Here is an 11,578-nt window from a genome sequence, read left to right as displayed (position 1 = left end):
TTTAGGTTTCTCTATGTATAGTATCATGTCATCTGCAAACAGTGACAGCTTTACTTCTTTTCCAATTTGGATTACTTTTATTTCCTTTTCTTCTCTGATTGCTGTGGCTAAAACTTCCAAAACTATGTTGAATAAGAGTGGTGAGAGTGGGTAACCTTGTTCCTGATCTTAGCGGAAATGGTTTCAGTTTTTCACCATTGAGGACGATGTTGGCTGTGGGTTTGTCATATATGGCCTTTATTATGTTGAGGTAAGTTCCTTCTATGCCTACTTTCTGCAGGGTTTTTATCATAAATGGGTGTTGAATTTTGTCAAAAGCTTTCTCTGCATCTATTGAGATGATCATGTGGTTTTTCTCCTTCAATTTGTTAATATGGTGTATCACATTGATTGATTTGCGTATATTGAAGAATCCTTGCATTCCTGGGATAAACCCTACTTGATCATGGTGTATGATCCTTTTAATGTGCTGTTGGATTCTGTTTGCTTGTATTTGGTTGAGGATTTTTGCATCTATGTTCATCAGTGATATTGGCCTATAGTTTTCTTTCTTTGTGACATCTTTGTCTGGTGTGGGGATCAGGGTGATGGTGGCCTTGTAGAATGAGTTTGGGTGTGTTCCTCCCTCTGCTATATTTTGGAAGAGTTTGAGAAGTTTAGGTGTTAGCTCTTCTCTAAATGTTTGATAGAATTCACCTGTGAAGCCATCTGGTCCTGGGCTTTTGTTTGTTGGAAGATTTTTAACCACAGTTTTAATTTCATTACTTGTGATTGGTCTGTTCATATTTTCTATTTCTTCCTGGTTCAGTCTCAGAAGGTTGTGCATTTCTAAGAATTTGTTCATTTCTTCCAGGTTGTCCATTTTGTTGGCATAGAGTTTCTTCCAGTAATCTCTCATGATCCTTTGTATTTCTGCAGTGTCAATTTTTACTTCTCCTTTTTCATTTCTAATTTTATTGATTTGAGTCTTCTCCCTTTTTTTCTTGATGAGTCAGGCTAATGGTTTATCAATTTTGTTTATCTTCTCAAAGAACCAGCTTTTAGTTTTATTGATCATTGCTATCATTTCCTTCATTTCTTTTTCATTTATTTCTGATCTGATCTTTATGATTTCTTTCCTTCTGCTAACTTTGGGTTGTTTTTGTTACTCTTTCTCTAATTGCTTTAGGTGTAAGGTTAGGTTGTTTATTTGAGATGTTTCTTCTTTCTTAAGGTAGGATTGTATTGCTATAGACTTCCCTCTTAGAACTGCTTTTGCTGCATCCCATAGGTTTTGGGCCATCATGTTTTCATTGTCATTTGTTTCTAGGTATTTTTTGATTTCCTCTTTGATTTCTTCAGTGATCTCTTGGTTGTCAAGTAGTGTATTGTTTAGCCTCCATGTATTTGTATTTCTTACAGATTTTTTCCTGTAATTGATATCTAGTCTCATAGCATTGTAGTTGGAAAAGATACTTGATACGATTTCAATTTTTTTAAGTTTACCAAGGCTTGATTTGTGACCCAAGATATGATCTATCCTGGAGAGTGTTCCATGAGCACTTGAGAAGAAAGTTTATTCTTTTGTTTTTGGATGGAATGTCCTATAAATATCAATTAAGTCCATCTTGTTTAATGTATCATTTAAACCTTGTGTTTCCTTTTTTATTTTCATTTTGGATGATCTGTCCGTTGGTGAAAGTTGGTTGTTAAAGTCCCCTACTATGATTGTGTTACTGTCGATTTCCCCTTTTATGGCTGTTCACATTTGCCTTATGTATTGAGGTGCTCCTGTATTAGGTGCATAAATATTTACAATTCTTATATCTTCTGCTTGGATCAATCTCTTGATCATTATGTAGTGTCCTTCTTTGTGTCTTGAAATAGTCTTTGTTTTTTGTTTTTTTTTAATTTTTAAATTGAAATATAATTGGCATACAACAATTAGTTTCAGGTATACAACATGATGATTCAATATTTGTATATACTGTTGTGAAATGATTACCATGATAAGTCTAGTTAACATCCATTTCCATACATATTTACAGAAAATTTTTTTTTCCTTATGATGAGGACTTTTAAGATCTACTCAACAATTTTCAAATTTTCAATACAGTATTATTAACTATAGTCACCATGCTGTACATTACATCCCCATGACTTATTTATTTTAGAACTGGAAGTTTGCACCTTTTGATCCCCTTCTCCCATTTCACCTACTCCCCACCCACTACGTCTGGCAACCACTAATCTGTTCCCTGTATCTATGAACTTAGGTTTCTGTTTGTTAGTTTGTTTGTTGAAAACTAATAAATTCTTTTTTTTTTAACTCTTTATTTTATAAATTTATTTATTTTTGGCTGAGTTGGGTATTTGTTGCTCCATGCGGGCTTTCTCTAGTTGCAGCAAGCAGGGGCTACTCATCGTTGCAGTGCATGGGCTTCTCATTGCAGCGGCCTCTTCCGTCATGGAGCACGAGTTCCAGGCATGCAGGCTTCAGCAGTTGTGGCTCACGAGCTCTAGAGCACAGGCTCAGTAGCTGTGGCACACGGACCCAGTTGCTACGTGACATGTGGGATCCTCCTGGACCCGGGCTCGAATCTGTGTCCCCTGCATTGGCAGGCGGATTCCCAACCACTGCACCACCAGGGAAGTCCCTAGTCTTTGTTTTAAAGTCTATTTTGTCTGAAATGAGAATTGCTTCTCCGGCTTTCTTTTGATTTCCATTTGCATGGAATGTCTATTTCCTTCCCCTCACTTTCAGTCTGTATGTGTCCCTAGGTTTGAAGTGGGTCTCTTTTAGACAGCATTTATATGGGTCTTGTTTTTGTATCCATTCAGCCAGTCTATGTCTTTTGGTAGGAGAGTTTAATCCATTTACATTTAAGGTAATTATCAATATGTATGTTCCTATAACTATTTTCTTAATTGTTTTGGGTTTGTTATTGTAGGTCTTTTCCTTCTCTTGTGGTTCCTGCCTAGAGAATTTCGTTTAGCATTTGTTGTAGAGCTGGTTTGGTGGTGCTGAATTCTCTTAGCTTTTGCTTGTCTGTAAAAGTTTTAATTTCTCCGTCAAATCTGAATGAGATCCTTGCTGGGTAGAGTAATCTTGGTTGTAGGTTTTTCCCCTTCATCACTTTAAATATATCCTGTCACTCCCTTCTGGCTTGCAGAGTTTCTGCTAAATGATCAGCTGTTAACCTTATGGGGATTCCCTTGTATGGTATTTGTTGTTTTTCCTTTGCTACTTTTAATATTTTTTCTTTGTATTTAATTTTTGATAGTTTGATTAATATGTGTCTTGGCATGTTTCTCCTTGGATTTATCCTGTGTGGGACTCTCTGTGCTTCCTGGACTTGATTAACTATTTCCTTTCCCATATTAGGGAAGTTTTCAACTATAATCTCTTCAAATATTTTCTCAGTCCCTTTCTTTTTATCTCCTTCTTCTGGGACCCCTATAATTCGAATGTTGGTGCATTTAATGTTGTCCCAGAGGTCTCTGAGACTGTCCTCACTTCTTTTCATTCTTTTTTCTTTATTCTGCTCTGCAGTAGTTATTTCCACTATTTTATCTTCTAGGTCACTTATCCATTTTTCTGTCTCAGTTATTCTGCTATTGATCCCTTCTAGAGAATTTTAAATTTCATTTATGGTGGTGTTCATCACTGTTTGTTTGTTGTTTAGTTCTTCTAGATCCTTTTTAAACGTTTCTTGTATTTTCTACTTCTGTTTCCAATCATATTTACTCTCACTTCTCTGAATTCTTTCTCAGGTAGACTGCCTATTTCCTCTTCATTTGTTTGGTCTGGTGGGTTTTTACCTTGCTCCTTCATCTGCTGTGTGTTTCTCTGTCTTCTCATTTTGCTTAACTTACTGTATTTGGGGTCTCCTTTTCACAGGCTGCAGGGTCGTAGTTCACATTGTTTCTGTTGTCTCCCCAGTCCTCTCCCTGGGATCTGACCTCCAAAGCCCAAGCCTCAGCTCCCAGCCCCCACCCATCCCGGCGGGTGAGCAGACAAGCCTCTCGGGCTGGTGAGCGCCGGTCGGCGCCGATCCTCTGTGTGGGAATCTCTCCGCTTTGCCCTCCGCACCCCTGTTGCTGTGCTGTCCTCCATGGCTCCAAAGCCTCCCCCCCGACCCCATCTCCGCCAGTGAGGGGCTTCCTAGTGTGTGCAAACCTTTCCTCCTTCACAGCTGCCTACCAGAGGTGCAGGTCCCATCCCTATTTTTTGTCTCTGTTTATTCTTTTTTCTTTTGCCCTACCCAGGTATGTGGGGAGTTTCTTGCCTTTTGGGAGGTCTGTGGTCTTCTGCCAGTGTTCGGTAGGTGTTCTGTAGGAGTTGTTCCACATGTAGATGTATTTCTGATATATTTGTGGGTAGGAAGGTGATCTCCACGTCTTACTCCTCTGCCATCTTGAAAGTCTCTGTCAGTGTTTTTGTTTTTTTCATATATATACCCAGGAATGGAATTGCTGGGTCATATGGTAGTTCTATTTTTAGGGTTGTGAGAAACCTCCATACTCTTTTCCATAGTGGCTGCACCAATTTACATTCCCACCAACAGTGTACAAGGGTTCCCTTTTCTCCACATCCTTGTTAACATTTGTTATTCGTAGACTTTTTGATGATAGCCATTTTGACAGGTGTGAGGTTATCTCATAGTGGTTTTGATTTGCATTTCTCTGATGATTAGCAATGTTGAGCATCTTTTCACATACCTGTTGGCCATCTGCATGTTCTCTTTGGAGAAATGTCTACATAGGTCTTCTGCCCATTTTTTAATCTGTTTTTTTGTTTTTTGATGTTGGGTTGCATGAGCTGCTTATGTATTTTCATATCCAGGATTGTTAGTTGTACCTAGTGGTAGGAATATGGAAAAGTACCTCTACTCCATCTTCCTAGAATAGTATGTCTTTTAATGCCTCAAAATAGAGATATTTTATTTGCTGCTGAGGTTAGGAGTTGTTGTGAACAAGAGTGGAATAGTTGTGGGGAAAGGAAGAGAATTTCACTGTGGTTTATTTATAGTGTTTTTGAATATTTGAGTAGAGTAAAGGCAAACAGATTCTGCCACTCCTAAAAAAAAGTATGAGTACTAATTGAATATTGGTTCATTCATTCACCACTCAGCAAACATTTATAAATCAACACTGTATGCCTAGCAGTGTGATTGACTCTAGGAATACAAAGAAAGTAAGTATATTTTTGCCTTAATTTAGGGGCTCAAAATCTAGTCTATTGGAGCCTGACATCCAAATAAGCAAATAAATATAACATCTTATGGTAAGTAAACTGAGTCCTGAAGGATGAGTTGAAGTTCTTTAGGTGAACTGGAAGAAGATGATCTAGGCAGAAGAAATGGCTTGCTTAAAAGCACAAAAGCAAAAAATTTTGTGCGTTTAGGAGAATGGCAAGCATCAATGTGAAAAGAATAAGGAGGTCATATAAGTGAGTGGTAGGATATTAGGCTAAAAATACAGGTTGGATTAGATTGTATGTCATGCTAAGGAAGTTTTACACTGTTTACAGGCAATGGAGAGTAATCTTTAAGTTATTTGAGTGAGCATTTTAAAATAATGATTTTTGTTATGTTTACGTGTATCCTTTAATATCCTTTTACATGTGTGGATGTAAGCCTTGCCATCCTGACTTCCTCTTTCTTTTCCCTTCTACTTTCCCCTATACGATCATCTGTGGCTAGAAATAGGGGAGAGAAATGTTCACTTAAACACCTAGAGTGATTTGTGTAAATGTAACAGATGCAGAGGTGCAGTTTAGGATGAAGCCATTGTTTCAAACCTGTTCTCACAGACAGTTTCATTTCCACTAGTTGTGAGTGTGACTGTATGTGTTTAAATACAGTAGCACCACTAAAGGATGTGGGATGTTTTGGGGAGGTGATTAAATGTTCTAAAATTGATTTTGGTGATGGTTGCACAACTCATTGACTATGCTAAAACCACTGAATGGTATCCATTAAAGTGGTGACTTGTATGACATGTGGATTATATCTCAATTAAACTGTTACCCCAAAAAGCTCCCCCCCAAATAAATACATTAGCACCCAGTATTAATCTTAATAATCACCTCACAATCCCTTTACCCCCTCAGTCATTTCAGTCTACTTACCAACAGTGATTTTTCATAGAATCAAGTAGAACTGTACACTGATGGGGGCATATTAATTTTAGGAAATGAAAAATCCATATCTTCTCCAAGAAATGGAAATGTATGATTTAGCTCATTTTGAAATAGATAAAATATTCCTTACCATGCAGAGTGTTACATTAATTTTTCATTGTTTTCTTCTTAATCTTTTACATTTATGGTCACTATTGCTTCTTGTCTTCATGTTTATTCTATTGGTATCCATAAACGTTTCCCCCTCTTCTGTAATAGCATATATTCAAACCTTATGGTATCCCTAATGTATTGGTATATTTTCAAAAATCCCATATACAATAACACTTTATTTTTATGCTGTCTAAATCTCTTATTTAAAGACATCTGGTATGCTTGGCTCAGCGGACAAAATATGACAGTGCTGAAAAGTAGTATTAGCAATTCTTATGACTTCTTACATATTTTAGGATGTTTATGGAAGAAATTACATACTGTAGTGGATAGAGTAGCAGACTAAGAAAAATTTATCACTGATATGCAATTGCCTACTTGTTTGTGACCTAGGGAAGATCAGTAGCCTTTTCTATGATTCTGGTTTTTAATCACAATTTTATAGTTATGAAAGAGTCAAAAATTGCCCAAAATATCTGTGTCATAAGAGTACTGAGATTTTAAACATAGTTCTTTTTTTAATTTAGTATATTATATTGCTACTATTAATGTCCCTGAAGTGGCTCACCTGAATTCAGTTTCTTGTAATGATTAAAAATATGCTCTTTATATGGCCAATGGAAACTTTTTGGCTTGAACTTCTAGATGAAGTATAAATGAAAATATAATATTCACCTGTACTTTTACTTGTTATAGAAATTCTTTAGATATTAAAATATTTTAGATATTAAAACTGAATTATTATTAAACTAAATTTGAAATATTGTTATAAAATTTCAATTATGTTTTGCTGCTTACAGTTTTAATTCAGAGATATTAACTGGCTAAATACTATCTCTGTAATGAGACCATGACAATAAAGCTATTTATTAGATATGTATAAGAACCAGATCATAGTTTGTGGTATTTCAGCTTGTGTGTACTGTCCTCTGCTGGATGGAAAATGTTATCCTAGTTCAAATGAGCAGCACCTTGCTTCCTTACTAGTGATTTATTTTGCTTAAACTTTGAAAGTCTTTGTGTTACATTTACTAAGGGTAGGGTAAAGAAAGTTTCACTCACAAGCCAGATTCCCTCAAATATGAGTGATTCTGGGAAGTTCTTTGATTGGGGAATAATTTTGTTATAACATTTTCACAATCATCTGGGTTAAAATTGGTTAAAACGAGGAACTTAAGTTACTGTGGTATGCCTATATTTACATATATTTATGTATCTTTTATTGAAGCCAAAGATCAAGATTCAGCCAAACCAGGGAACTCAGCAGGTCACTCGCAGTTTTTTGTATGGTGACTGGCATTGTGATTTTTGTGCATTTCTTTTTAAGATTGAAGTTACTTATTGTGCATGCTTGATAGAGGTGCATAAGAAGAAGAATGCTGGATTTTGATCTGATTCACTACACACATGCCAGATATATTTTGCTTTCCTGAAAAAGTTGTACTATCTTTACTCCTTCTCTAAATCTGTTGCCTTTCTAAGCATGATACCACAGGCAAATCCTGAGGAGAAGAGTGATAGATTTTACTACAAAATTTTAAACTTCTGTCTGCCAAAATCCACTGTAAACGACATCAAAAACTGACAACTGGGAACAATGGGTGCAATACATATGGTGAACAAAGGGTTAAAATATTTCTTTTAGAGAGTTTTTTTTTTTTTTTTGCGGTTCGTCGCGGCCTCTCCCGCTGCGGAGCACAGGCTCCGGACGCGCAGGCCCAGCGGCCATGGCTCACGGGCCCAGCCGCTCCGCGGCATGTGGGATCTTCCCGGACCGGGGCACGAACCCGTGTCCCCTGCATCGGCAGGCGGACTCTCAACCACTGCGCCACCAGGGAAGCCCCTAGAGAGTTCTTAAAATGTAAAAGAGCATGTAGTACATTCTAGGCCATCATTTCATCTGGAGAGCTAGGTACTGTTATTATCTTTATGTTATAGATGAAGAAACTGAGGCTTGGGGAGGTCTTACTGTTAGTGATAGATTAAGGCTTCAAAACTTAGGTGGTGGGCTTCTCTGGTGGCGCAGTGGTTGAGAGTCCACCTGCCGATTCAGGGGACACGGGTTCGTGCCCCGGTCTGGGAAGACCCCGCAGGCGGCTGGGCCCGTGAGCCATGGCCGCTGAGCCTGCGCGTCCGGAGCCTGTGCTCCGCAACGGGAGAGGCCACAACAGTGAGAGGCCCTCGTACCGCAAAAAAAAAGCACACAAAAAACCCCCCAAAAACCTAGGTGGTCATAGCCCAGAGCCTATGCTGTTAACCATTATACTACATGCCCTCCATTCCTACAGATGCCCAGAGACATGAACAAGCAATTCACAAAGAAAGACATCCAATAGCCAGTAAACATATAAAATGTATTTACTTTTTAAACAAATCAAATAAGTGCAAATGAAAATAAGATATTTTTGTATATCAATCTAACAGGTTTAAAAAATGATTATGTTCATTATTGGCAAGATATAGGAAAACCACACAATTGATAGATCCTTTCATTGGGAAAATTATCAAAAAAATCCCTCAAAATTCTGTTTGGTTTTAACATTACAGTTCAATTTTTAGTTCTTTGAGAAAATAATTGTGTATGTATGAGATTTAGTTTCAAGGATGTGAACCCAATATTTGTTTATAATATCTACAGACTGGAGTCAGCCAAAATGTCCAATTGTATGGGATTGGTTAAAATAATTAGTGTGAATTTATAAAATGGAATACCAGTAGTTGTTTAAAATGGTATTTTAAAAGATTTTTTTTATGTTTATGTATATATATATATATTATTTATTTTTTTATATATATATATATATATATATATATATATATATATATATACACACACACACATACTTTGTATTAAGAGGAAAATCAGGTCATTAAATCATTAAGAGTTCATTTAGAACATGTAAATTTTTGCATTGATAAGAGGCTGGAAAGGTTTAGACCAAAACATTAGTAGTGATTATCTCCAGTTAGTGGGACTATATGTTGGTATTTTAAAATTTTCTAAATTTTCCGTAATTTTAAATTTTTAAGAAGAAAAGAGTTACTGTGAAATTTCCTTTAAATTACTTCTTGTTGCATGTAAGATTTTTAAAAGCATAGTCACAGATTTGCAAACTGGAAATTTTGATCTCTCCTTTAATTTCTAATGAACGATACAGGTGGATCATTATTTTGGTCTTAAAATGGATAGTTATCAGTAATGTTATTCCCAAGTAAACTTGAATGATGTTATTTTATTCATAATTTCCATGGAAATTTTTCTTTTTCTCATTTGCTGGCCAAATTTTAATTTTTTAATTTTCTTTAATCACTCCACATTCATATTTGCCTTTCTATTCCCTATTTCTTCCAATGAATTTTCTACTTTTTAAAAATACCTCTCTTGTTTTTATGTTTATTCTTTTGTAGCACACTATTCTAGTGTTCATTCTTCAAATCCTTCTTATTCTCACACAGTGAAGATTTTGAAAAATTGGTGTGGAATTTGTTGTGATAAATAGAAGATGCCTACTTGCTTATTTTATCTTATATTATTAAACATAATTAAGATTATGGAACCTAATCCTCAGTAATTGGTGTTTTAATTTCAGCATTTGTTTATAAACTTGCATCAGTGTTTTTATTTTCTGTTAATGTGTGATTTATTTATTTACTTGAATGGATTTTTTTCTCCCCTGAGCAAATGATCTCTCTCCCCTCTGTTTTCAGTAAGTCAATTCCTGAATTATATTTGGAGTCATGGCACAATACCAGATGATTCAAACAGAGAAAGAAAAAAAAGATCTCTGGCACTTCATTTTCCACTTTCCCCTGATCAAAGTCCTAAAGGTATGTAGTATGTGCTCTTTTGCATTTTGCTTATATGTGTCAGGCAGAGTAAAGCAGGCAGGGTTTAGAGACCTTGATATGATGTCTTTAAATCGAAAGGAATTATTTTGAGGCTGCTGTGACAAATTCGGTGGTTTTGATTTGCTGCAATTCTATAATTTGAACACTGAGTGGCACTAAAGCCTAGGTCACAGATAAAATATTGTCGATTTAAACTGTAAGATTCAGGGGTCTACTGATGGGTATGGCTTTGGGAAAGTGCTAAAAAGATCAGTAAAATGTACTTTGAGCTTAAAAAAAAGAAGATGAGAAAGTTAGTTTGATAATCAGTTACTTTTGGGAACTCGAAGTTTACCCAACTCTATTGTTGTTTGCAGATATTTGAAAACAAGAAGTAAACTTCTGTTAAAATGACCAAAGATGATTAACCTCACTGCAACCTATTCTTGAATATTTTCCCTTTTTCTTTGCGGAAGGGAAGCGAATCTATACTTATAAGAAAGTTTGCAGAGAGAGTGCTCCCATATGTATGTTGTTAAGCTCCTATGCACCCACAGGTTGCAATACCCACAGTAAACATTACTTCTGAACTCAAGCATCTCTAGAGACTATTTAGTTGTACCTCTACATGTGTGTTCATACATTTGACTGAATTTGGGAAATGTCAGTGTCATTCAAGTTTGAAAAAATTAGAATTTAGTTATTTTGGAGGGGGAAGAAAATTATACTTATGTTTTATTGCTTCTCTAGACATTAAATTCTTCATTTTTTTCCTGCTAATATTCCATTGGTATAAATACTCCTCCCAGAAAAAAGTCATATTCTTAGCTCTTGAATTTTTTTCTAGCATGTATTGGATTTTTAGCTATATCTCTTTTCATTATTTTAAAATTATTAAAAAAATTATTTTCTCTAGAATTGCAACACATGTACTTTATAGTCTATTTAGGGTTAATATTTTACTACTTCATCTAAAACATAAGAAATTCTGCGTAATAGTCCATTTACCTGCATCTTATCATTATAGCTGTAATTGTTATTTATCTTTTATAGAAATTAAGAGGAAAGAGTAATCTTTATATTTAGTCAGATATTTACTATTTCTAATATTCTTAATGCTTTTACGAATATCAAAGAACCTTTTACAAAGAACCAGCTTTTGGTTTCATTGATTTTCTCTGCTGTTTTTCTATTCTCTGTTTCATTTATCTCTGCTATAATCCTTATTGTTTCCTTCCTTCTGCTAGGGTTTTGTTTGTATTTTTAATTTCTAGTTCTTTAAGTTGTAAAGTTAGGCCGTTGATTTGAGATTCTTTCTTGGTTAATCTAAGCATTTATAGCTATAAATGTCTTTCACAGCACCATTTTCACTGCTTCCTGTAAGTTTTGGTATGTTGTGTTTTCATTTTCACTTGTCTCTAAGTATTTTAAAATTTTCCTTGTGATTTTTTCCTTGATCCACAGGTATTTTAA

This window comes from Lipotes vexillifer, unplaced genomic scaffold, assembly GCF_000442215.2.
Source record: "Lipotes vexillifer unplaced genomic scaffold, Lipotes_vexillifer_v1.1 scaffold68, whole genome shotgun sequence".
NCBI classification, from domain to species: Eukaryota; Metazoa; Chordata; class Mammalia; order Artiodactyla; family Lipotidae; genus Lipotes; species Lipotes vexillifer.
Note: the sequence above shows the minus strand (reverse complement) of the source record.